Genomic DNA, 26,665 nt, shown 5'->3' with positions numbered 1-26,665 from the left:
TGCAGGACTTACAGCCACACATTGGGGCTCGAACCAAACAATGTCATAGTGGCCGATGTAGTAGGGGATGGAGCGAGAGGAGGGAGAGAGGATGGATGTGGATAGTTCCACAGGCAGAAAGGAAATCAGATCTGCCATGTCAGGAGTCCTGCCCTCCAGCACAGTAAGGTTTCAAATCAAATCAAATGTAATTTTGTCACATACACATGATTAGCAGATGTTAATGCGAGTGTAGTGAAATGCTTGTGCTTCTAGTTCCAACAATGCAGTAATAACCTACGAGTAATCTAACCTAACATTTCCACAACTACTACCTTATACACACAAGTGTAAAGGGATAAAGAATATGTACATAAAGATATATGAATGAGTGATGGTACAGAACGGCATATACAAGATGCAGTAGATGATATAGAGTACAGTATATACATATACATATGAGATGAGTAATGTAGGGTATGTAAACATTATATTAAGGGGCATTGTTTAAAGTGGTTAGTGATACATTTTTTACATCAATTTCAATCAATTTCCATCATTAAAGTGGCTGGAGTTGAGTCAGTATGTTGGCAGCAGCCACTCAATCTTAGTGGTGGCTGTTTAACAGTCTGATGGCCTTGAGATAGAAGCTGTTTTTCAGTCTCTCGGTCTCTGCTTTGATGCACCTGTACTGACCTCGCCTTCTGGATGATAGCGGGGTGAACAGGCAGGGTGGTTGTTGTCCTTGATGATCTTAATGGCCTTCCTGTGACATCGGGTGATGTAGGTGTCCTGGAGGGCAGGTAGTTTGCCCCCGGTGATGCGTTGTGCAGACCTCACTACCCTTTGGAGAGCCTTGTGGTTGTGGGTGGAGCAGTTGCCGTACCAAGCGGTGATACAGCCCGACAGGATGCTCTCGATTGTGCATCTGTAGAAGTTTGAGTGCTTTTGGTGTCAAGACAAATTTCTTCAGCCTCCTGAGGTTGAAGAGGTGCTGCTGCACCTTCTTCACAACGCTGTCTGTGTTGTGATGTGTACGCTAAGGAACTTAAAACTTACTACCCTCTCCACTACTGTCCCGTCGATGTGGATAGGGGGATGCTCCCTCTGCTGTTTCCTGAAGTCCTCGATCGTCTCCTTCATTTTGTTGACATTGAGTGTGCGGTTATTTTCCTGACACCACACTCCGAGGGCCCTCACTTCCTCCCTGTAGGCCGTCTAGTCGTTTTTGGTAATCAAGCCTACCACTGTAGTGTTGTCCGCAAACTTGATGATTGAGTTGGAGGCGTGCATGGCCACGCAGTCGTGGGAGTTTGGAGGGTACTATGGTGTTAAATGCTGATCCTTAGTCGATGAACAGCATTCTCACATAGGTATTCCTCTAGTCCAGATGGGTTAGGGCAGTGTGCAGTGTGGTTGCGATTGCATCGTCTGTGGACCTATTGGGGCGGTAAGCAAATTGGAGTGGGTCTAGGGTTTTAGACGATTAGAACGGGCATTAGTGTTGCGGAAATACACTATATACAGTGCATTTGGAAAGTATTGAGACCCCTTCACTTTGTGTATAGATTGATGAGGGAAAAAAGCGATTTAATCCATTTTAGAATAAGGCTGTATCGTAACAAAATGTGGAAAAATTCAAAGCGTCTGAATACAGCACACAGCCATGCAATCTCCATAGACAAACACAGGAGAATGGACTTTCTACGTGGTCCTGTCATAGGATGCCACCTTGCCCTTGCCCTGCTAGAGCTGCCCCGGTAAACTGTACGTGCTGTTATTGTGAAGTGGAAACGTCTAGGAGCAACAATAGCTCAGCCGCGAAGTGGTAGGCCATACATGCTCACAGAATGGGGATGGCGAGTGTTGAATCATGTAGCGCGTAAAACATTGTCTGTCCCCAGCTGCAACACTCACTACCCAGTTCCAAACTGCCTCTGGAAGCAACATCAGCACAATAACTGTTTGTTGGGTGCTTCATAAAATAGGTTTCCATCGTCGAGCAGTCGCACACGAGCCTAAGATCACCCATGCGCAATGCCAAGCGTTGGCTGGAGTGGTGCAAATCTCGGTGCCGTTGGATTCTGGAGGAGTGGAAATGCGTTCTCTGGAGTGATGAATCACGCTTACCATCTGGCAGTCCGACGGACAAATCTGGGTTTGGCGGATGCCAGGAGAACGCTACGTGCCTGAATGCATAATGCCTAATGCCAACTGTAAAGTTTGGTGGATTAGGAATAATGGTCTGGGGCTGTTTTTCATTGTTCGGGCTAGGCCCCTTACTTCCAGTAAAGGGAAATATTAACGCTACAGCATACGATAACATTCTAGATGGTTCTGTGCTTCCAACTTTGTGACAACAGTTTGGGGAAGACCCTTTCCTGTTTCAGATTGACAATGCCCCCGTGCACAAACCAAGGTCCATACAGAAATGGTTTATTGAGATTGGTGTGGAAGAAATTGGCTGACCTGTACAAAGCCCTGACCTTAACCCCATTGAACACCTTTGGGTTGAATTGGAATGCCAACTGTGAGACAGACACACACTGCAAGTCGAGGAGAATACAGTCACCTTGTGTGATCCTCCCCCATCTTTCAATTTGTGTTCCACATTCACACTCATTATATCTAATGGTAGCACAGAGAAAAGTAGGTCCTTGCTACTGTATCATTAAAGGTCCTTTCTGACCTTAATGTGACTGGTTTAATGTGAGAGGGAGAATCTCCAGGCACCCAGTGGTGAGGCATAACATTTTGCACTTTGCAGTGAAATAAAAACAATGCAAGGTCTAAACCTACAATTTGTAAGTGCACAATAGCAATCTGGGGCTAATTCTTGCCTACAGGCTGGAAGACCAAGGCTGAAGATCTGCAAGGGGCATTGAACTGTTGCTACACTGGTGTCAGAAGTGGGATGGTACTTCCTTACATAGGAACAGAGCGAGGCTGGGCACCAAAAAAAACATTGAGAAAAGTGGTTTAAGCTATACTGTAATGTTTCACTCTTATGATCTTCCATTACATGCAGCTCATATTTTTTATCTAACCAAGACAAAAGGCAATTATCTGAGTAAAATAATCAGGACCCCATACTTCTTTGCTAGATTACTCTGAATAAACAACAAATGAACTTGAAATACCTCATCTTTTCATAGTTTAGTGGTAGGAAAGTATGAAGTGAGCACACAGTGCAAACTTATTTCAGAGGAGCTGATACAGAGCTTAGTCAAGTTTAAAAGGTTGAGGCACAGACAATTAAACAACTATTATGTGATATCATGCTACCTTACTGTCAGAGAAAGCTACACCCAAGCCTGCATCCACAGGGCACATCAGGTCATCTCACTCCCACACATTCAGATTCCTACAAAGCTCCTTTTATCCCACAGCATCCTACGTTATACCGTTTACTTTCACCGGGTGTTTAGTGATCCTAAATTCATCAATTATTCTGCGCTCTGGCACACTCAGACAAGAGTGCTCTGAAATCGGAGTAATAGAATTTACAAATGCACCCAATACTAGGATAATCATGATCAATAGTGCTGATCCCAGTGTTACTATAGATACTGTACCTGTGCAACAATAGCACCTATTCCAATTTGTAGGACTGCCACAGAGTCAGAAGGGTACAACGCCACGTCTCTCCACTCGTAATTAAACATCTCGATCTTATAAATAGTTTGTGGCCAGACCAGGAAAAACTCTGGACCCCAAGTATAAGCTACAACTAGTCACATCATACAGTCAGTAAGCTCCGGGTCCTATCTATTTGTGGGTAGTACTGTTACATAAAACAAAATGTTTTACATACTCCATAGTCATACAAGAGCTCTATTCTGATTTGTTTAGAAAGGAATTTGCGGCTCTCTCTGTGGACGCTGTTGTGCTTGCAGGACGTTAGATTTGAAATTGAGGAATTAAGCCTCCAGATAGGATTAAAACTGTTGCCCTCCATGTCCACATTTACTGTCATGCATTTATGGTAATGGTGACAGTGGCTGCAATCCCACAGATTGTGTCTGACACACACACACACGCAGCTGAGGAAATAGTTTTTTTATAGGCAGTATACCTGTCACAAGTCATACTATTTTCTTATGTTGACAACACTACAGTATGTGTATTTATATACTGCATGAGTACTATTAACAAGGCAGAAGGCGAGACTCAGATGTAGACACAGGAGGCAGATGGTTAGAGTCTTCCAATGTTTAATAATCCAAAGGGGTAGGCAAGAGAATGGTCGTGGACAGGCAAAAGGTCAAAACCAGGAGTCCAGGAGGTACAGAGTGGCAGCTCGTGGTCAAGATAGGTGGAAAAGGAGAATATCAAAAGGAGTACGGGAAAAACTACGCTGGTTGACCTGACTAAACATACAAGACGAGCTGGCATAGAGAGCCAGGAAAGACAGGGATAAATACACTGGGGAAAATAAGCGACACCTGGAGGGGGCGGAGGCAATCACAGGAACAGGTGAAACAGATCAGGGCGTGACAACTATAAAGCGTTTTCTCTGTCTCACATAACTCCAACCAGTCTTGATATAACACACCCACTTAATATGGCCTCCACACAATATCTGTCCATTGACAGTAATAGAAAGCTCTGACACAGTATGCCATCCATTGTGTGGCAGGCCCTTTCAGCCAGTTGATTGGCGCTATCCGATCTTCCCATATTTCCCTTTAGAAATGCAATCATGTGCGCTAAGCTAGCTAACTGGGGATAGCTAATGAGGATCTGTATGCTGAGGCAGAGGCACACACCCACTCACACCTGCCACATCTCAGCTGCTCCATCATATTGATTTACCATACACCATTTCAACAGGAAAACGCTTCCATTCCCTAACATCGTAATTTCACCATGGGTATATTATTCAAATGATCCACTCTCCCGGAGACAAACACATTTAACAGGAGGGGCCCACGGTTCAACTTGACAAGGTGCTTTTACAGAATGCTATTGAGAAACGATGATTTCCTGTCAGCCACGAAGGGGGTTAGGTAAATATGACATGAATATCTCAAAAGTATTGACATTGTAATAATTACCAGTCGTTATTCAAACCATAATCAACAATTGTCCTTCTCAAAAAACCGCAGTTTTCAGTACCACTGTCACTATGTATTATCTACAGAGCAGGATGTGTTTGTCTTTTCAAGTTCTTCACCTCTGCCAGGTGCTGCATTTACTACAGAGGCATTTCTTTGTGTGCCTCTGTATACAGAATATAGATATCATCACGCTGTGTGTTAAAATCTAAGGGAGTTTACACAACCTAACCCAAGGTTACAGGGCTGGGATAATGAACAAACAGCAGCACTATCAGAAAGTGTCTCTGCTTCTCTGCCTGTTTGTATCTGACACTACATTCCGATAAACCAGGGGGAATGTTTGAACAGATCTCCAGTACTGTAGCTTTGTGTGGGTAAAATCACCGGGAAAGTCAAGCCAGGAAGAAAAGCCACGACACAACCTATGTGTTGTTTGCTTTATAAGCTGTTTGTTCACATGTCTTGACACTGTGATATATAGGCCTAAGGCAGAGACAATAATAAGATTCAACCACACGTTTGTTTTATCACAAAACCGGAGAGCAACCGTTGTCCGCTGAAGTCCACAAAACTTCTAGCATGTAACAAACAGTTACATGACCTACAGGATGGTCAAGCAAGTTAATGTTTCCTACATTTTCGGACTACTAAACAACCATTGATTTAGAACCACAGAGTTAAAACAGGCGCTGCCTCCACTATTCCAGCACCATTTCAACATGTCATCACCTATGCTTAGGCTAATACAGTGACAACTAAAATATACGGTATCAAAAATGATTTAGTCCAATCAACAGAAGCTAAATACGACGTGGTTGTCCATGTTAGTGATTTATGTGTGTTTGTGTGTGTGTGCGGGTAGGAAAACATGTTGACTCACCCTACTTGTAGAGAAACGCCAATGCCATCCTCCTCTTTCATGTTGCCTAAATGGTCTATAAATGCTATCATGATACAGTACACACTTTACTTGTTGTTGTCCTAGGCTACCTGGCTAAAATGCTAGGCCAGCTACTACCTCTAGCTACATATTGAACTTCCATCGTCTCAGTCCAGGGGCACCAGATATGATTTTATGGTTGGATCAGAATTGCCGACATAATCATTGGCCAGTACGGAGAATTAAGTAAAACCACAAGCCCAAATCCCTTTCTCCATCCATGGCTAATTTAGGAAAGGGACAACTTTAGCTAGCTAGGTACCGGAAGACAACAACACAACGGGAAACGCGGTGGACAGATATCTGCACAGAAAAAGACATCTCTAGACATGTTACATCAGTGAAGTAGTGGTAAAAAAATAAATAGGTGGGAAAAAACGCTGGTGTGTGTTTGTGGTGAAAAAGGGGCATAAACAGAGTTTACATGTGTTTACCCTCCAATACACCCCTGGTGGTGATACAGTCATTTCATGAGAATGGTAATATGTGATTATAGTAACATACTGTAGGTAAAATGTCACCGTAAGTGACTATATAATAATAATAGAGTTAAGCAGACACTTTTATCCAAAGCGACATAGTCATCCATGCATACCTTTTACATCTGGGTGGTCCTGGTAATCACACCCACTATCCTGGCGTGGTAAGCAACATATTCTACCAACTGAGCTACAGAAGACTATTTATAAAGAACATTTTACTGTAACCGTAACTAATATGTCAGCTTAGGTGATTATGTTAGTGGTAAACAGAAAAAAGTTGCCAAGTAATGGTATAACCAACTGTCTGCAAAGCTTGAGACATAATAATTTGTTTTCCCTAAAGCCTTTTTAAATCATAATCAATAAAGAGCTATATCCAGTGAACAGCGACCAGAATTTGGAATATAATATAATTGAAATATAATCCTCACTATATTTGGAGCCACATGAAGAATGTGACATTGAAAGTGCCAGAGAGCCACACAGCCAACAACTTCAGTGAAATGTAATGCCACTTGAAATGTCAGATTTTCTCTCTGCATTTCCCGTAAGCTTTGAACATTGCATGAAATGATCCGTATCAATATTAAGGCTGGGCCCAATTATTCTACTGGTGTAAAGCCAAATCTAAACTGGCTTCCAATGACACTGTTTTGAGGTGTGCCAGAACCATTCACAGTGTAGCTCACTCAGTTTAGCTCAACGCTGATTGGCTATTATTTTTTTTAACAAGGGAGGCAAAATGCTCGCTGGCTTCCCTTGTATTCAATGCTACTGGCGGCAACACTCATGTTATTTTTGACCAGACAGCATCAGATAGATGGGCTTTATTACAGAGGGGCGCTGTTTCACTTGCTCTGATTCTTTTACATTGTCATTTTTTGGGGGAAGCCTAGCTTCCCTTGGCATCAATGAATACATGCCATTGCAGATGTCACAAAAAAATGTACTGTCCTGTAGATAGAAGGAAGTTTACATGTTACTACAAGATGAGGCAGTGCCACTTTTTAATCTAGGAATGTTGTAGCTCTCCCACCTTGACCTCGGCTCCTCTATGAGCATGGTGTAATGTAGGGGTGCCAAACTCATTCCATGGAGGGCCTAGTGTCTGCTGTTTTTTTTCTTTCAATTAAGACCTAGACAACCAGGTGAGAGGGGTTTGTTACTAATTAGTGACCTGAAATCAATCAAGTACAAGGGAGGAGTGAAAACCAGCAGACACACGGAGCTCTGTGAAATGAGTTTAACACATGGTTTAATGGCTGCAAATGTCTCCTTTCAATATGTTTTGGCAACAAAACAGGATTAAACATTGTCGATATCTTAGCTAGAGTACTCATATTAGCAGGGGAAATCGAATGAAGGTGTAACAAGTTATTCAATGTTTTTTGTTATCACCCCTTCACATCAACTCCAAAGTGTGGCGTCAGTCCCACATTAAAATCCTCAAATTCAATGACAAATGTGAGTCAGTTAATAGCATCACTTTAATGTCCGTTTATCTTTATCACTCTGATTGTGTGTAGTCATTACCTCTGAATTGAAGATCACTGCTAATCCTGGGAAACTATTATGAGAACACAAATAGTGTTTCATCCAAAAAAACTTTTCATCTGCCTTAAATTAGTGTGTAGATTTTCTTGATGTTTATTAGCAGACATCCATTGCCGCTCACTTTTGATCTCAGGCTGCGTGGATCTCATTTAGAGAATGAAAAGAGAACATCGACACGGCAAAACAGAAAACTACACAGACGGTCAATCTCAGAGGACTTGAAAGGCAGATATCTGCACAGGAGTAAGCCATCTCTAGACCTGTTACATCAGTGAAGATAGGTGGGAAAAAACGCTGGTGTGTGTTTGTGGTGAATAAAGGGGCGTAAACAGAGTTTACATGTGTTTACCCTCCAATACACCCCTGGTGGTGATACAGTCGTTTCACTGAGAATGGTAATATGTGATTATAGTAACATACTGTAGGTAAAATGTCACCGTAAGTGACTTATATAATAATATATGCAGTTAAGCAGACACTTTTATCCAAAGCGACATAGAGTCATCCATGCATACATTTTACATCTGGGTGGTCCTGCTAATCACACCCACTATCCTGGCGTGGTAAGCAACATATTCTACCAACTGATCTACAGAAGACTATTTATAAAGAACATTTTACTGTAACCGTAACTAATATGTCAGCTTAGGTGATTATGTTAGTGGTAAACAGAAAAAAGTTGCCAAGTAATGGTATAACCAACTGTCTGCAAAGCTTGAGACATAATCATTTGTTTTCCCTAAAGCCTTTTTAAATCATAATCAATAAAGAGCTATATCCAGTGAACAGCGACCAGAATTTGGAATATAATATAATTGAAATATAATCCTCACTATATTTGGAGCCACATGAAGAATGTGTCATTGAAAGTGCCAGAGAGCCACCCAGCCAACAACTTCAGTGAAATGTAATGCCACTTGAAATGTCAGTTCTTCTCTGCATTTCCCGTAAGTTTTGAACATTGCAAGAAATGATCCGTATCAATATTAGCACTGGCCCCAATTTTCCAACTGGTCAATTTTTTGGTCGACAGGCTGTTGGTCGACCAAGATTTTTCAGTAGCAAATATAAATATATATATTTTATGACGCCTGTCTTATTTGTGGCCATCTCAGTGAACTAATCCATTGCAGAGCCTGAGACTAATCCATTGCGGAAGCAGCAGTAATGGCATAGCCCCCAAAAAGAAGAGTCTGGAATACACTCTCTCCAGAATACACTCTCTCCTAACAATTTGTGCACATTTGTTATTTCATAACCTCATTGTGTGAATTGTTTGCATTTGATTGTTAGTGTCTATCAATCCTCAAATAGATAGGGTACCAGTCAAAAGTTTGGAATGAGTAGGTGTGTCCAGGGTTTTCCTCTATTTTTACTATTTTCTACATTGACATCAACACTTTGAAATAACACATATAGAATCATGTAGTAACCAAAAAAGTGTTAATCAAATCTAAATGTATGTTTTATTTTAGATTCTTCAAAGTAGCCACCATTTGCCTTGTTGACAACTTTGAGTAAAGATCTGAAAACAAGCTTTTGTTAATGTTGTGGTGTATTGACAAAGCTTTGGGAAAGTAATACAAAATAAATAACTATATGGTAGCCTATATTCTATTCCTTTTCAGTATTAGATTAAATACTACACTTTTGCTTCATATTATTGGTACAAGGGTAACTCCAAAATCACTTAAATGTACACAGTTTTCTGGGAAGTTGGTCATGGTGTCAGGGGAGTGTTTGTGACAACGAACCCCCAGATACAAATCAACAGAGCTTGACAGTTTGTTGTCAGGAGCATTTACATAACATTAAGACTGCCGCATGAGACAACAACAGGGAAAAGCAGGCATCATTAAGTACTTTGACAGCATGCATCTGTGATATCTGACACGCAGTCTTGCAAGAGGCTGGCGAACACACCCGTCTGTTATCTGTCAGCACGTCATTGCCTCGCTCCCATCGATCAGACCCTCCCCTCTTTTGTGTGTGTGTGGCCTCAATGGATAGGAGGGAAAGGAACCAGATCTCCAGCGAGCCACTCCTTCCTTGAGTCCCCATCCCAGCGGAGGCCCATATCCCAGATGTCTGTCACATTGAAAATTCTCCACCTCGGCATCAACTGATCATCCTGTCTACCTCAAACGTGCTGTGACGTGGTGAGGTTGGGCCCAGGTGCAGAGAAGAGACCAGACAAGGAATCAGTGGTTAAAGATAAACATAATACTTTACTGAGAAACGGTAGCCGCAGGATCACAGTACACTTGGGGGAAAAAAACAACAAACACTAAGTCTTGCAACCTCACTCAGGAACCAACCACACACAGTAAGCAATTCCAGCTTCTGCAAAGGACAACCGAAAACACACCTCTTTTAACAGGGAAATCATACACATCTGAATGTCGTTAATGTCTCTAGTACACTCTCTGCCGCCCTCTGGTGACAAGTGGAACCATGACACGTGCCTGGGCCTAAAGCACACATTATACAGTCATGGGCAAAAGTTTTGAGAAAGACACAAATATTAATTTTCACAAAGTCTGCTGCCTCAGTTTGTATTATGGCAATTTGCATATACTCCAGAATGTTATGAAGAGTGATCAGATGAATTGCCATTAATTGCCAAGCCCTGTCACAAAAGGACCAGCTGACATCATGTCAGTGATTCTCTCATTAACACAGGTGTGAGTGTTGACTAGGACAAGGCTGGAGATCACTCTGTCACGCTGATTGAGTTCGAAAAACAGGCTGGAAGCTTCAAAAAGAGGGTGGTGCTTGGAATCATAGTTCTTCCGTTGTCAACCATGGTTACCTGCAAGGAAACACCAGCAGTCATCATTGATTTGCACAAAAAGGGCTTCAAAGGCAAGGATATTGCTGCCAGTAAGATTGCACCTAAATCAACCATTTATCGGATCATCAAGAACTTCAAGGAGAGCGGTTCAATTGTTGTGAAGAAGGCTTCAGGGCGCCCAAGAAAGTCCAGCAATGTAACGGACGTCTTCGGGAGAAATCAAATCAAATCAAATCAAATTTTATTTGTCACATACACATGGTTAGCAGATGTTAATGCGAGTGTAGCGAAATGCTTGTGCTTCTAGTTCCGACAATGCAGTGATAACCAACAAGTAATCTAACTAACAATTCCAAAACTACTGTCTTGTACACAGTGTAAGGGGATAAGGAATATGTACATAAGGATATATGAATGAGTGATGGTACAGAGCAGCATACAGTAGATGGTATCGAGTACAGTATATACATATGAGATGAGTATGTAGACAAAGTAAACAAAGTGGCATAGTTAAAGTGGCTAGTGACATAAGAATGCAGTCGATGATCTAGAGTACAGTATATACATATGCATATGAGATGAATAATGTAGGTTAAGTAACATTATATAAGGTAGACCAAAGCGCAGCGTGGTAAGTGTTCATGATGATTTGAATTAAAGAAAGCACTGAACACTGAATCAAAACAATAAACGATGATGTGAATTTACAAAACCGAAACAGTACCGTGTGGCCCAAACACTCACACGGAAACAAACACCCACAAACCAAAAGTGAAACCCAGGCTACATAAGTATGATTCCCAATCAGGGACAACAATTGACAGCTGCCTCTGATTGAGAAGCATACTAGGCCGAACTCAAAAACCAACATAGAGAAACAAACAGACTGCCCACCCCAACTCATGCCCTAACCATACTAAAACACAGACAAAAACAAAGGAACTAAGGTCAGAACGTGACAAGCAAACACCAGGACCGTCTCCTAAAGTTGATTCAGCTGCGGGATCGGGGCACCACCAGTACAGAGCTTGCTCAGGAAGGACAGCAGGCAGCTGTGAGTGCATCTGCACACACAATGAGGCAAAGACTTTCGGAAGATGGCCTGGTGTCAAGAAGGACAGCAAAGAAGCCACTTCTCTCCAGGAAAAACATCAGGGACAGACTGATATTCTGCAAAAGCGATCGGGATTGGACTGCTGAGGACTGGGGTAAAGTCATTTTCTCTGATGACAATTTTCCGATTGTTTGTGGCATCCGGAAAAAAGCTTGTAGAGGGAAGACAAGGTGAGCGCTACCATCAGTCCTGTGTCATGCCAACAGTAAAGCATCCTAAGACCATTCATGTGTGGGGTTGCTTCTCAGCCAAGGGAGTGGGCTCACTCACAATTTTGCCTAAGAACACAGCCATGAATAAAGAATGGTACCAACACATCCTCCGAGAGCAAATTCTCCCAACCATCCAGGAACAGTTTGGTGACAAACAATGCCTTTTCCAGCATGATGGAGCACCTTGCCATAAGGCAAAAGTGATAACTAAGTGGCTCGGGGGAACAAAACATCGATATTTTGGGTCCAAGGCCAGGAAACTCCACAGACCTTAATCCCATTGAGAACTTGTGGTCAATCCTCAAGAGGAAGGTGGAAAAACAAAACCCCACAAATTCTGACAAACTCCAAGCATTGATTATGCAAGAATGGGCTGCCATCAGTCAGCATGTGGCCCAGAAGTTCATTGACAGCATGCCAGGGCAGATTTCAGAGGTCTTGAAAAAGAAGGCTCAACACTGCAAATATTGACTCTTTACATCAACTTCATGTAATTGTCAATAAAAGCCTTTGACATCTATGAAATGCTTGTAATTATACTTCAGTATTCCATGATAACATTTGACAAAAATATCTAAAGACACTGAAGCAGCTAACTTTGTGGAAATTAATATTTGTGTCATTCTCAAAACCTTTGGCCACGACTGTAGACACTATATTTTGCATAGGTAATTAGAAAAATTCCAAATACAGATTTCTATTTATTACAATGACTCTGAAAGACAGAGTGTGACATATAGGCACTAGATATAGGAAAATTCACAATAGACTAACTCCTCTCTAACAGCAAACCAATACTGTCCCTGCAGGGGCTCCTCCTCTTCCATTCGGGCTATAAACAGACCCAATCTTAAACTGACCAGAGCAAATGTGTCAGAGTTACCGCAGGAGTTCCAAGGACAGAGCGGTGCAGCTTTGCCACAGTGTTGTGTGTCTCCTGGTGAAAGGGAATCTGCTCCCCACTGCTTTGCTTTCACACAATAGAAGGCCAGCACTACAGGGGACCCCAAGCGCTGGGCCGAGCCAGGGACGTTTGCGCAGTAAAAGTAAACAACTGCACCATCCCACAGATTGAGATGCCTTCCATTTCTGGCATCATGTGGCTGTGTAATCAATGCCTTGCAAAGTCCCCCCATCCCGCTCCTCCGTCCCCCCTTCCAATGTGTGTGGTGGGCCACTTTACCTGCCAAGAATTTAATCTTTCCTCTGTTTTGCATAAAGCCAGTGTGGCTCTCGTCAATGCGATGGACACATGCCAGGGAACACCTCTTGTCGTTGATCACAGATGTCCACTCGCAGATTTCGATTGGATTCTGAATGCACTGAGATGCCAAACTGGGACGAGAAGCTCCAAAACCACTCACTCCAAATAAACAATCAGCCACAAATGGGACAGAGAGACTAGGACTAAATCAAATAGCGCTGGAATCAAGATGAAAGTCATCCATCCCAATTTAACACTTTACATTAGTAAGACCTGTGGGACCAAACAAAACACAAACCTGTAGAGGAACATATTTTGGGCTATGATGCCACAAAAAGGGGGTACTGTAGGTTAGATTGGGTAACTACATCCTCTGACAACAGGATCCAATACTGCAGTATTTTTGAATCATTGATCATCCTGATTGACGACAGCATTCTCATGTTAAAGCAGATTGACTGGTGACTGTCATCGCTGTTTGCAGCCATATTCATAATCTGATCATGTACCATTTCAAATCTCTACAGTCAAATGATTGCTTCCCAGAAAACATTATGCTAATCTGACTGTTAATTGACAAAATCCTGTTTAATGACCATGGAGTCGCATTAGTTCCCGATTCTCATGCTGATTAACATTTCAAAGCCCAGGGTTTGTTAGTGTCACATAGGGAGTCTGCTTTTAAGAGTTCCCCATTAACAAGTCAGTCAATTATCCAAGACTACAATCACGCTGGCTAACGGTAAACAAATACAATGACTTCTGGAAATGTAACGGGTGTCTGCCAAAACTCAAACTTTAATATGATGAAAAGAATATGAGCAAAGACTTAAGTTTGATCGCCAAGACAAGCTAGACCAGCCAGAGGACTGTGTTCGATGTGGGAAAGATAGCATGATTAAATGAGATAGATCTTTTCTGTTTCTCTGGACATATTCGGTACAGGGACAAGTCAAATGACCCCCCAAGAGAGTCTTTAGAAAATGCTTTGCGTGATGTGATATGAATTTACCCCTTAAATAATGTTAGATAAATGGTTTGACTGACAAACAGAACAAAAATGTCATGGCTGGTGCTCAAATGAATGACCGCCAATGTGCAATGCTTGTCTTTGACCGAACCATATGGGCTCATGGTAAAAGCCAAGCACATCATAGTAGAAACTATGGCTGTCTCAAAACGATACTACAGTAACGGTCAAAAACCTTGCTTCTTCTATCCTTGTTCCTCAATTCCTCTCAAAGTTCATTTGAAATTGAGAAAACAAAAAGGTGGAGGACAAGGACTTGACGGCTAATAACGCTTTCAGACAAAGACTATGTAGTCTATTGTAATGTCTGTAATGTCTGCTTTGTTTCACTCTCTACCTGTCTGGAGAAAAAAAACAAGACAAAAAAAACTTCTTCAACCAGTCTGTTTAAATGTTCAAATACAACTTTCGAATTGCGAAGCAAAGCATATTAGAAATTTTGTTGCCAGGCATCAAGTGCCAGGCTTCGATTGTTTTTCAATGTCAGTGCCTCTAGTAATAAAACCCCAACCACTCTGGGGTAAGATGCTTATATATTTTGAGAACGAGGGCTTGGAGTATTCAAGCCGCTCATCGAGGAACTGGAAAGCAGTATCACATTTACAGGAAGAAAAGGACCAGTGAATGTTTCTCATAACAACTGTCCCTACATGAGGTGGAAGCCTCATTTAGATTGTTGTGATAACTGGGGGAGGAAGAAAACTGTGCTGCTTCTTTATTTTGCATGTGGTTCCAAATGCATTTTCCAGTCTCCCTCTTTCTTTTCCCAGGCTCATTTTAGCTCCTGAAGGAGGAATGCTGGGCACGATGTCATCCAAGCTCACCCAGACTTCCATCACAAACCAATTAAGAATTCCTCCCCTGTTTCCGCTGCCAGCTCTCTGCTCCCACTCCCAGCTCCCTGTAGGAATGAGCAGACGCAGGAGCGGGTCCGAAGCAGTCATGCCTGGGAAATATAATAAAACCTCAAATGTGTTATTAGTGGCTGTCATAATGAAGAAATTAAGAACATCAGACCGCCGAACCCAATGACACAACAGACTGACAGAGCAGTTCTTAACAGGATCACCGTGTCAGCATACTGATTAAGAAAGAAAGAGAGAGAGATGAACACCCCATCATTCTTGTCAGAAGAAGAATGTCTTTCCTTCAGCGCCCAAACAATAGTACTCTACAAAATGTGTTTATGCACTTGTTATACAGCAATAAAGCTCATAGATTCTCAGACGTACTGCCCTGTTGCCAGGTTACCTCATATTGTGCTACTTTGATAAACTAACCTGTTTGGAAGACTGAAGAGATCTACAGTCATACCTTCTGGATATTCATGTTGCTGAAGGAGCAGCTAATGATATCCCATCTGTGTGTTGATGTAGCGCACACACACACACACATAATTAGCCGACCTCACAAAGGGATCAAGGGAAGATTAATTACTATTATAAATAATGTCATTACAGTCATTGATACCGTATCAATTATCCCCTGAGAAAGAAAGAAAGAGTTATGATCAGAATGAATTGCCATTACAGGTGCTGTGTAGTACCTAGAGATATCTGGGCAATGATAATTATGTTCCCCTGTGTGAAACTCTATATTGTTAATAGTCCAGGTAGGAGCGAGGAGAGGGACGGAAGCTATACTGTTACACTGGAAATACTAGGTAGGCCTCTGTGCTTCAGCAAACAAGGGAAATAGGAGGGGTGCTCAACAATGACAATAATCCAGTGATAGAGTTTACCCAAGGAAAACATCCCATAATGACTCATTCCTGGTAAACAAGTTAGAGCACTCAGTAAACGGCAGAGATACATATCTTCTTAGCTCAGACGTTATTCTATGATCAGACGTGTACAGGTACTGACGTTTAGACGTCACATGACTTCTTTCTGAGAGATCCATTTTTAATGTCTCACTAGCATTCCAATGTGGGGACCAGATTACCACAGCTCAGGTCCCTTTACAATGGCAGGCACTGTTCTTTACGCAATAGTCATCTAATTCCAGTAGTGCATTGGGATTTGGTGATTCATTATCGGACTGGTAACAAGATCAAGTTTGAGGAAAACAGAGCTTACAAGCATTTTCCTACGACTGAACTCAAAACGGAGAAGTTACTAATGAAAATTTAAAAGTGTAATTTCCTTTAATTAAATCTGAACTCTCCGGAGGAAAGGGTTGGCACTCCGATGAACAAGGAAATTGAAAACACTCCCTGCTATACGCATGTCAAATCAACATGCTGTCTGGCTGGTGGAAAGACTGGAAACGAAAACTAAAAGCCTCAGGTTCATAACAACTCTCTAAAGCCCAGAGTCTAAATATTGCAAACACTCACCAAGACAGCACTGTCAGTGGTTGTTTCTTATAGTCTATAACGAGGGAAACCGTGGACTGAAACGGATACATTCTTACATTTATGAAGCCAATCTTAATTAGAGAGCTTTGGGAAAACAGTTACGGGTCTGGATTCCAGAGGAGAAGGATGGCGGTGGATATTAAAGGAAACATAAGACAAATTGCTTCCCTGCAAGGTTCACCACACCCTAAAATGTCTTGAGACATTTTGTATCATTAATAATCTAGAGATTAATAACAATTATTAGCTGACATTACCCAGCCACATGTGGATAAAATCCCTTTAGTGTACCAGAATCAATTCCAGTTTGAATGATCATCCCTTGTCGCATTGACAAATATATCACTGTCTTCTGGGAATGCTGGAGATGTGCATCTGCCAGTAAAGCCAAGATGAAACCAGAAGGCTTGGAACACAAGTTATGGAGCCAAGGAAGTGTTTGTCAAACATTATAAAGAGACAAAATGGAGTATGTGGTCGGGAAACAAGCGGTGTTTTAAGTCCTCCATTGAAAGAGTGTTTTGATATTTTAACGTTGTAAAAAACTACACTCTGGTAGTGAGCTGGAACCTGACAGATGAAACATGTTTCCGACCCTATTCTGGAGTCACTGAAGCACACTATTAAGTATGCCAGGTGTTATAGAGAGGACTGGTAAAACAAAGGCTGAGAGAAAGATACGTATTAGCACAGGTACCAAACAGAAACATATGTCCCTTAACATGTCCTTTCTCCTGATGAAACCTAAGTGCCTGTGTGCATGTAACACACACCAACAACATCATCACCCAGCCAGACAGCAAACAGCTGGGAAGAAATGTACTTAGCATTGGGTTGATGAAAAATGCAGAGGAGTGGCTGAGTAGGCCGGTTATAGAGGTCAGGAATCAGGAACAGACGGGCTTGTTCAAGACATGCACAGGAGTATTGCTGTCTTATGTACAACAGTGGTACACTACTTCTATACCAGCAAGAGGAATATGAAAGGAAGAAAAACCTCCTTAGTTGGACTTCAAGATGAGATTCAGAAGCATAGAGAAAGTTTTGTCAGGGACTGGAAGGCAGAGGAATACTAATACTAATAAGTCTAATTTCATCTTCATTGCTTTATTGGAAGACTTTCTCTAAACATAAGTAGTATAGTATTTATCTGCCGAATTCCAACATTGTGTATGAAGATAAATTGATTCGATTTTTGCATGGGGTATATTTTGCGTTCCCTCCAAGCATTCGTACAGCTTCTCCATTCTCCTATTTCAGCAGTGATGAATACCGCATGTCAGGTTGCCCTGATAGAACAAACAGATAAAAAATGAAATATGTGGATTTCAACTGCACGATAGTTGTAGTGATTATGATTCTCACTGGAAGAGGGGTGTTCTACACTGGGTTTCTGTAGAAGCACTTTGTGACAACTGCCGATGTAAAAAGGGCTTTATGAATAAATGTGATTGATTGATTGTTCCATGGAGACACAGCTAGAGATCTTACTATTGAGAGATAGAATAGAAGAAGACACAAGGTGCAATTTCTAAACTTGGTTGTGCAGAAGCAGTTTTCCTGTCGTGATATTAATCATTGACATTCACTCAATTAGTCCATGTCAGTTTAATTTACCAACCTAAACTTGTAGTAATCATGGCCCGAATTACTGACCGGACACGCAGGGCACGTACCCAGGGGCCCCGACCTCCAGGGGGCCCACATTGATTTTGTTAGCCCCCCTCACTCAGATATCATATTAAAATGGCATAACTTGTGGCAAATGTGTAGAATTGCAGGATATTAGCTTTTAAAACTGCAAAAATATCCTGGCTACGGCCCTTGTGAATTCACAGTGAGTCTTAAGTGTTATATGCTTTCACTTTGTGAAGGAAATGTCAGCTACATTCAGCGTACTAACAATAAAATGTGATAGCAATAGACCTAAATACAGTCAACAACACTGCCCTATATGCCAAAGGTCAGGGGTATATAGCCTCAGTATAAAGTGGTTTTCATTTCCAAACCTCTTCAAAGTGAACAGATTCTTCTCCTGTGCCCAACTAGGCTGCACTCTGGAAAACCAACAACCCCACTGAGCACATCAAGGTCCTGTAGTGCTAACCTGGAGGGATGAGGAGAGAAGTCCCTCCAACACACACCATGCTTACGGTTAGCGATCCATGTTTCACACCAAAGTACCGGAGGATCACAGGCACCAGAAGCCTTGTACAGGGAACACAGAGCTAATTGCAATTTTCCTGGTATGGGGCTCTGAGTAGTGAAGTGTTGCAGACATTAAAGAGGACGAAAGCGAGGTGGCACAGGGTAGTATAAAGGTGTATTGCTGTGGTTCCACTCTATTGTGATTTATTCCAGACCCAACTCAGAACCTGTCTCTGCTTCCCTCTCTCCCTTCCTGTGGCCACAGCACAGTATTTACATAATTCACAACCCAGCACATCCTGCCCACAACCAACCACAGAGACATGGTTGGAATACAGGAAGACCCAACAAAACACACTGGAGTCAATTCAGTCGGATCAGTTTAAATAGAGGGAGTCTGTGGACTCCAGCGTGGGGAGGAAAATCACTAGTCCCCAAAGAGAGATCATCGTGGACTCCAGTGAAAGGCCCGGCGAGAGAGAGCATCAATACAAATCCTCCAATTTAATTAATTAATCGGACTGTTTAGCTCAATCTTTCCAATTAATTTGTGAATGAGTGTGTATTCCCTATGCGCCTGACATTCTGAATGAGGTTTATTTCATGGGTATTGGGTAATGTTTCTTAGTTCTCTGTCCAAGGCTGTTTTGGGGACATCTCTAGAGTCCATTCCAAACAGATTTTATTTAAGGATCATTCTCTTGTTTCCGAGGCGATGGCACTATTTTCCTTCGACTAAGCATATTTCAAAATCGTGTTCCTCCCAGGGGCCTTAGTGTGCATTGATCACCAAATGAAAGGCAATTATTTGTATTACTGGAAAAAGATGAAGAAATCAATTCAATTCTATTCACAGCTATCCTAATTCATTTCTGCTATGCCATCTCTTTTCCTCAGAAAAGATTAACAGCATCTACACCATTAAACAACTCTGTATCTCAAGGTTCCTAATACTTTCCATCAGAAAATGATGAACCAAAAAAGAAAGAAAGACAATGCATGGCACAAGGCCAAACTGTTATTTTCTTCCTATTTTTCAACATAAGGGAACAATACACTATTGTATAGTATTGTATGTGCTATGACAGCCCCAAACAGTACATGTGCTACATGAAGCAGCCATTCTAAAAACAATACTTTTTCCTGACTACGATAGTAATCTATGGTGCAGTTTCATTACTAGTTAACCATGTTGGCTGCACTGCACTCAGAAGGGGCTCCATCTCCACAGAGAAATTAACCATGGGCATTTAGAGCAGCATCTTGCCCTGCCTACCCCAATTCATTAAACAAATTAGCATTATGTTAATAGACTAATAAGGGTAATTGAAAGTTAGATGAAGAGGAAAAGTGGGCCAGCGAGGTGGGCCCGACGTGGTCGACGCCACCGACCTATGGCACCGCCCCAAGGCGTGAGACATGGCCAGACTGGTTAAGCATACAGGGTTCTGTTGGAGATCAATGTCAAAATGCTGCTGTGTCTCTCCTGCTGGGGGTTCCATGTGTGCGCCACAGCAGGTGTGCGCCTAAGTTGAAAAGCGGAGCCGCACACAAAGAAAATGTAGGAGTAAAATGAAAAATATTTGAGATATTAAAGCTAGAATCATGAATTTTTCTGGGCGCACTGTTGCTCCTAAATAAAATTACAACTCGCACAGCTAAATATTTGGGCAGATATGCGAGTAAAAGGGTTGCACTGTAGAGTCCTGCTAGTGTTAGGAAGACCTCATATGACAGCCCCTGGCAGTTGCTTATAGCATACATTCTGCTGTCATGATAAGGCCGAATCATGCATTGCATTTCATAGAGAATATATTTGACATTTAATGTCACAAGTTAGTGCAAGCCCCTAATGTTATTGACCTGGAGGTTGTGGGTTCATTTGAAGCCATTTCCTAATTAAGCCCCATTGACTTAACCGCACACACAACTCCTTTTAGAATCAGACAATTAAACAAATGACTTCAATAGTCATGTCACACGGCAATCATTTACCGAATTAGTCTGCACAGGGGTCATTGGGTACATGGTCACCATCAGGAACACCCAAAAGAACACAACTTCTTGGCAACAGCATACAAAAGGAGTTGGACTGAGAGCCACAAGGTAGTAGGTTCAAATCCTGTGCAGGCCAACAATCAAATTTGCTACATTAGTGTTAATAGTGGGATGCTGCCATGAGTCTATCAGAGATGTGCTGCGGAACTGTAGAAAGAGAGGGATGACATACTAGTGGACATTACCTCAGTACAACACCATAAATCTGTTGAATGGAGGCGTATTGGTATTATGTGTAGATGTTGTATTGCACATACCGTCACAAGAAGCTGTCTGAAACTAGGCAGGGATGGGCCTGGTTGATCCTTATATGGGAGATGGAAAGCTACTGGAAGTGGGGTTGGAGGGCCAGTAGGGTAAACTCTTCCCTCTGGTCTAAAGGAGACCCAAATGCCCCAGGGCAGTGATTGGGGTGAGGTCACTGCCCACAAACAGTTCCATCCCTCGAATGAGACACAGCACCCAAGATCTGACTGTGAAATTAGGGGTCCTGGCTTAATTCCCAATACCATCAAACTATTTGGTGATGAATGAACCAGCTCCCATTCATTCATTCAACCCCTCTAATGTCCTTTGCCCTGCAACTCTTCCCCAGGGTCATTGTTATAGCCTAAATGCATTCTCAGTCAACTCACCTTGTAAAATAAAGCTTGAATCAATGAATATTAGAAATTTTTATGTATCATTATTTATGTTATTGTATCAATTAAAGTCACTTGACAATTCACCACTTTGCAACTTCAACCAAACTTGTCACCTGTCTGACACTTGAGTTACAGTGAGGTCTCCCCACAAAGTAGAATGTTCAGTGACAGATGAGGCCATCAGTTCAACAACCACAAAAGGGGGCACAAAAAAAATATAGCAACAGGATTCAATTTCAGCAGAGACATCGCAGACATGTCACTTAAGAAATCATTTAAAAACGTGTGGCTTGAGCAATTTCCCATATACACTCGCCACTGAATGAATCACCCCCCCACTCACTTTGAATCGTATTGGTGTCATCTTCAGGTACTTTCAATGTCTCCCCCTCTGCGTGTGTGTAAGTGTAGCCTACTTCTCCATGTGTGCATAACTACACAGTGTGTCAAGAGAGCAATAAATAGGCAAGGGTGAAAGTCATAAATACGGGGGATAAATAATAAGTAGTAGAAGACACCAGATGTAGCCGATCAGAGCTGCAAAAGCAGAAGCTCAGCAGGCGTAAGAACACAGAAGGGATTCCTCTGTAACTCCAAACTGAAAAGAGTCATGTGACTGGTAATCTAAAGCAACATAATTATATTAAAAATGAACTAGAATGGAACCTGTACCTTGATATCCAAAGGAGAAAAAGAACCCAGGTATCCAAATTGTGTGTATCCAGAAAGAATTCATGTTGTCCTCATCAGCTTCAAAACCTCTCCTGACAGTCAGATAGGTCTCTAGCAATAATGTTGTGAGCAGGCAGTATCGTGTTTTGGTAGAAAGGATGCTCAGAGGGCGTACAGCTCCAATGCTATGTTCTAATGCTGCAGAGCACTATACATCTCAAGTGATTGAGCGCTAAATGCATCCTTTTTGCAATCACAAATAGTGGTGCGCTTCAGATCTTGCCTCTCCTGGTCGTCACTGCCGCCTAGTGGTTAAGCAAGTACCTACAAAAATGGACATCGTTTTCTGATTATTGATATTGATGACGATATGCAGTGGCGACCCGTCATTCAGAGCAGGGCCGTTTTGAGAGCCACACTATTAGGTAAAAAAAACCATAATTTTTTGGGGGGGTGGGCTTGCCTGTTTTGCTTGTTATTTTGTCATTAAAACGTGTCACATATCAGTTTGAAAATAATGTAAAAATAAAAAATGTAATTGAGTTAATAAAGCGGCATACAAACATGGTCTCTCTTTTGCTTTCTTGAGTAAGGCAGCTCCAAAATGCAGGGGTTTCAGCCTAGCTCAGTGCTTTCTGTGGTGGTGGTGGGGCTAGCCAGCAGAAAATACAGAGCGTCGCGCCTGATTGGCTCGGTTTTCTGTCACTCATGGGACAGTACGTCATCACCAATTCTGAGGTTAGAGTTTGAAAATTTTAGCCATAGAGCCATAGAGTTATGTTAGAAGTGCCCATCCAAGAAGGCTCAAGGTCATTGGCCACAGATAGAATGACATCAAATCACATCAATATCTTACTTTCTAAATCTTAGCTAGCAGTCATCATCAGTCATCATCTACTGGCAAATCCTCTTTAATCCTTGTCATATGAAGAGAAATAATGAAGAGAAATGATAAATGAAACGTATTGGTGCTCATCGGCCATTGCACATAAAGATTACACAACAAGTTGGAAATTGCAAATTCAACAATGAGTCGTTTGGAAGGAATCAGTGGCTAACTGCAAGCGCTGCAAAGAAACCACTAACGTTAGCCTGCTATTCAATGGAGTGGCAGTGTTTTTTTCGCCTGAGTTCCCACCATAAATCCAATGACAGACTTTGATTACAAAGTTTGATGACAAAGGACCACTGCGCAAACCTTGAATCCAAAAATGTATTGTATGCTGCTGCATAAAGGATGTAATATGCCAGGGAAAAATGTATACCGTAGCTAAGAAAGTAATACTAAGTGTATGTTGTGTAGCAAGCTGTTAGTAGCCCATTTGCCTCACCCTAATCATTTGGTCTATTTTCACGAACGCGATATTCACCAACGTCGTGGCCCGATGTGTGCTTCTTTGGCTACTTTTTTTTTGTACAGCTTTAACAGTGCTACTGATAGTAGTGGTGGTACTTGGCTTGCATGTGCAAATTCAGCACACACAACATTCTATAATATAACTGTGTTATTTGACGTGTCAAATTAAAAGCGTCGAATAGTGTCACATGACGTGTATTTTCTTTGACACGCAAAGACAGATGCCAGACTTCACTGTTCCTCACCCTAATAATTTGGTCTATTTTCACCTCTTAATTTTGCCTGCTGTTCTAACTGGGTGGTGCACAGATAGCCTATAACCTGTTATAGAGGAATGTTATCATCAAATATTGTAAGAGCTTTCATTGTCTGTTTATATCCCCCATTTACTTATCCTACGGTTCTGACTTGGTGTACAGGGAGTACACTGTAAGAACGGCCCATGTTCTGATCTCTGTCGCTGTACATTTCAAAAGTGCTGAACAAATAGTTACATTAACTACGTCCGTCGTCGCCTGCTCATTAATCTCTTAATTGAAATTACACATCGCCTCTCATCCGCTTTTTATCCCCTTACACCATAGTTTGTACATCTCAATTGTCAGTAGAAACCACATATGTTTAAGCAAATCTGCCATATCAGCTATGTTTTTATGTGTAGTGGCTTTGCTGGAATGCATCCCACATTATTTATTTTTCTGCCCACCAAGATTTACATGCTAAAATCGGCACTGACGATATGGACTCCTGCTGCACGGAGGAGTCACTGGTCAGCCAGCCTATGTTCCAACTGTGTTCATTATGCAATTTAATTGGTATTTCAGCAACGCTTTATGGATCGACAGTCACAGGCATGCCTGTCATCTAGAAGAGCATTCTGAAACATTGCATAACATCTGACATGACCTGTTGAACACATTTTTAATTTAAATTAATTTTGAACCCTTTTCATCCACAATTTCGTGATATCCAATTGGTAGTTTCACGCCGCACTGCTTCTTGACACACTGCTCGCTTAACCTGGAAGCCAGCCGCACCAATGTGTCGGAGGAAACACTGTACAACTGGCAACTGTGTCAGGGTGCATGCGTCCGGCCCGCCACAGGTGTCGCTAGAGCGCGATGGGACAAGGACATCCCTCCCTTAACCCAGACGGTGCTGTGCGCCTTCTCTTGGGTCTCCCGGTCGCGCCGGCTGCAACACAGCCCGGGATCAAACCCGGGTCTGTAGTGACACCTCAAGCACTACGATGCAGACCAAATTTGATTAATGATTTCACATCTGACATATTCTAATGAATGTGTGCCTCAGTGTCTAGATCCATGTACATGCTTCCATGATCTATTTTCCCTCTTACCACCACTATAGCTACTCCAGCCATAACGTCCAGGTATCTCTGATGCATAGGCTACTACAAAACCAAGAAAATAAATCCGGACAAATGCACACAATTACAGTTATTTCAATAACTTAATCCAGATTGATTCTCTCATTGCATGTGATATACAATCTGTGATAATACCATTATTTCCAAAATAAAGTCCTACAACAGACTACAACCCATGCAATGAGACAGCCCACACCTACTATGAACCCTTCAACAGCCATACAGCAGTCCTCAAGAGAGGAATGACCTTTGTCTACCCTCTGTAAACCAACGACAAAGGTCCTCTGTACCACATGAGTTGTGTCCCTACCAGAGGTGAAACTTGGCAGAGGACAGGAGAGGAGGAAAGCAGCACAGAAATCTGTAGAATCCCAATAGTGACATTTGGTTAGAGACCTTCTTTATCCATCCTGCAGGCAAGGTGAGTGCGGGCCGTTTGTAAAGACACGAGACCAATCAGGGTCCAGGGGACCTTACTGACTAGAAAATGGCCTGTGAGAGAGAGTGGCAGAGGGAGAGAGGCGCGTTTTCCCCATTAATGTGCTCTATTCCTCTCTCTCTACTGCCAGCCCAACACGGCCCTCTCATCTAGAGTTGTACATGTCCACGACTGACAGCAAGGTCAATCCAGACGAATCCTGCATATTCATTCAGCGTGGCAACCCTGTCTTTGTTTGTAATCAAGCATTGTTTTTTCTTCCTGAATCTTACTGGATTTATTGTGACGGCAATGAAAGCAGATGCTGCCTGAACATGTTGTTGTATTCCCTCTTCCACAGATCAGTCTCCTCTTGTCAACCCTGGTGAGCTAAATGACTGGTGTTGCTGAATTACATTATGCTCAGATCCTAGTCACTTGTTAAGTATGAATGCCAAAGACATTACAGCTTCAATAATGGAAAAGAAAAACAAAAGTGGCTCAGGAGGATGTCTGGATGTGATGCGTAACACCTTATTGAATATTGTTCTCTACCTGTTATACACCACCATGGGAACCGCAAGCTTTTCATGATGCATGTTCTGCTAGAGAATCATTGAGATCCCTGCAGTCTAGCATGCAAAGCCAAACAGTATCCCATTAGAATTGATTTAAGAGCAGCATGTAAGAGCAACGGGCCAAGGACTGCTGCCAATTGTCATAATGTTTTCTCAGTTGTCAGTAGAAATCATTTATTTCAACAACACCTCTCATGTCTCATCTCTATGACTCACATGGTTTGTCATTTCATTGGGATATTTAATTGAAGACATGCAGGTCACAATGAATAACCATGAGGCCGCCACAGCTCGCTTGCTCAACCCAAACATGCCACGTGACAAAATGTGAAATGTGTGAAATAGTGTGTTAGTTACTCATGGGAATGCCTGTTATCTGTGTGTAACTCCATACCTCCATTAATTTGTATGGGCTACCTTCAGACGAGTCCCGTGACACTTGTGGGGGTCGTAGAGAAAAACGGAGAAAACCATTGTGTTCGTGAGAGTCTCCCCTTTCTAATTTGGGGTATTCGTTTGTAGCCCGCACGGTGCTGATGCTACAGGCATCAGCGTTACCGACTTCAGGCAAAACAGTTTGGATGCTACAGATGTTTTTGTGAGAATATCATTTTAGGGGATGTTTCATGGTCTGGCAAACATCGCTATAAGTCGACACCTTCCACCTCAGGTGCG

Source organism: Oncorhynchus nerka, linkage group LG14 (genome assembly GCF_034236695.1).
Source record: "Oncorhynchus nerka isolate Pitt River linkage group LG14, Oner_Uvic_2.0, whole genome shotgun sequence".
Taxonomy (NCBI): domain Eukaryota; kingdom Metazoa; phylum Chordata; class Actinopteri; order Salmoniformes; family Salmonidae; genus Oncorhynchus; species Oncorhynchus nerka.
The sequence above is the reverse complement of the archived record's forward strand: the minus strand, read 5'-3'. Positions refer to the sequence as shown.